Raw genomic sequence first — 1,714 nt, 5'->3', positions numbered from 1 at the left:
CCCTCACCCTCAGCTTGCTCTCTAGCTGCCTGAGAGGCAGGAGCCTTGGAAGGAGAACCCCCACGGTTCACTGGCTCTACCTGAAAAACCCCCTGGATCCTGCTTTCCAGGTCCTCATCCGGGCTGGCCCTGCTTGCCCCAAACCTCTGCATAGGATGGCAGGGCTGGGCTCGACCCTCCAGCAGGTGAGCTGCTGCCCCACTGAGCCCCTGCTTTCTTGTCTCATGTTGCAAATTCCATGACTTATGGGGCCCCAGATGCCACCTGGCAGGTCAGTGCTGAGCCTGGAGTGCCTATCTGCTCGGCCCATAGCAGATTCCTCTCTGTGGTCTCTCCCCACCTCAGCTGCCCCCTTGCCTGTCGGCCCAATGAGTCAGGGAGGTTATGTCTAGCTTGGGTAGGGTCCTTAAGACTTTAGGGTGTATAAGACCAGTGCTTGGGTGCCCTCCACGTTTTCCCAGGTCCTGGCAAGGTAGGGCCACCCATAGATGCTCCGCCGAGAAACCCCGGGGGTTGGAGAGGCCTGCTCACGTGGTTTCTGGCTCTTGGTCTTTGCTATCCACTCTGTTGGATTTCAGTCCCTGGCTTCACATTTGGCCCCAACACTTCTACACCCTCCCCTCCCCCTTCCCCCATCCCCCACCCTCATGGTGGCTGGAGGGCCGCTGTGATTCTAGCTTCTCTGCTCGGGTCTAAGTTCAGCAGAAGAGTGAGAGCCTTTCGTTGCAGCTCCCACTCTGATTGGACCACTTCAGGTCACACGCTCATTCCTGATCCTCTGTGGCTGTGAATGCCAGATGTTGATTGGCCAGACCTGAGTCACATGCTCCAATCCCAGATAGGTGGGGAGAGTTGGGAAAGGTGAATTCCCACATTAAAATCAGGGTGGCCCCCAGGTGCAGACAGCTCCCCACCCACCCCGGGAACTGAGCCTTAAGCTTCTGTGTGCACTCACTAACGACATAGGCAATGGGTCCATTTAAAAATCTTTTTATTATTAACATCATCTTCCCATTCAGCCAAGTGTCTGTCATGTATAAGGAATGTCGGTAAATATTCCATTTGAAGCTTCTTTGTACATCTTTCCATTGATAAATAAACTCTGAATTCACATAAAAAAGTTAAACTTAAATAACTCATATTTCCTTCTCTTGTAACAGGCATATATTGGCAAAATATAAATATTCTTGGACTCAGGCTTTGTTCTAAGTGAGGACAGTAATTCATCACGTGGTACAAGTATCGACAACAAAACCAAGAAATCGCTGGCCGGAGTCCTGGCTTGGACTAGCACTGAGGTGGGAAAGAAGATTCACATTTGGTTTCTGGGCCAGGGGTGGGGCAGGGGGGCGAGGAGGAGAGAACAGCTTTCTTTACAGCTCTGATAAAAATAATCTGTGCTGCCACGGAATTTTAACTTTGAGTATATTCTTCTACATGTGCGGATTATTTCCATAACCGTGTTACTTAAAACTCAGATGTCAACTAACAAGCTATGGCACATAATCCATGTTGAGCAACGTCAGTAGATTCAGAAACGGTCACTGGGCGGCCGAGGCCACAGGCGTGCACGCGGGAGAGCGATGAGGCGGGGTCGTCTGGCCAGGTCACTGTGGCCAGTCGCCCGTCTGCCCAGGGCCTCGGTGTGGCAGACCTGTCCCCTCGGGGCACCCCAGGTGGGGCCTCCGGGCCCGAGCGGCTGCGAGGCTGCCGG

The 1,714-nt window shown here is 53.1% G+C and overlaps 1 long non-coding RNA gene across 1 annotated transcript in view; it reads left to right on the top strand.

The window, feature by feature from the left end:
• Positions 1-1,708, top strand: part of LOC107184887 — a 5,807-nt gene extending 4,099 nt beyond the window's left edge. Inside the window, exons 2-3 of the long non-coding RNA XR_001515786.1 lie at positions 14-185; positions 1,161-1,708. This is a non-coding gene — a long non-coding RNA (uncharacterized LOC107184887). The remainder of the gene's footprint in view (positions 1-13; positions 186-1,160) is intronic.
• The last annotated feature ends 6 nt before the right edge of the window (positions 1,709-1,714 follow it).

The sequence above is a fragment of the Myotis davidii genome, unplaced genomic scaffold, assembly GCF_000327345.1.
Source record: "Myotis davidii unplaced genomic scaffold, ASM32734v1 scaffold732, whole genome shotgun sequence".
Taxonomy (NCBI): Eukaryota; Metazoa; Chordata; class Mammalia; order Chiroptera; family Vespertilionidae; genus Myotis; species Myotis davidii.
Note: the sequence above shows the minus strand (reverse complement) of the source record. Positions and strands in the feature narration are given on the sequence as shown.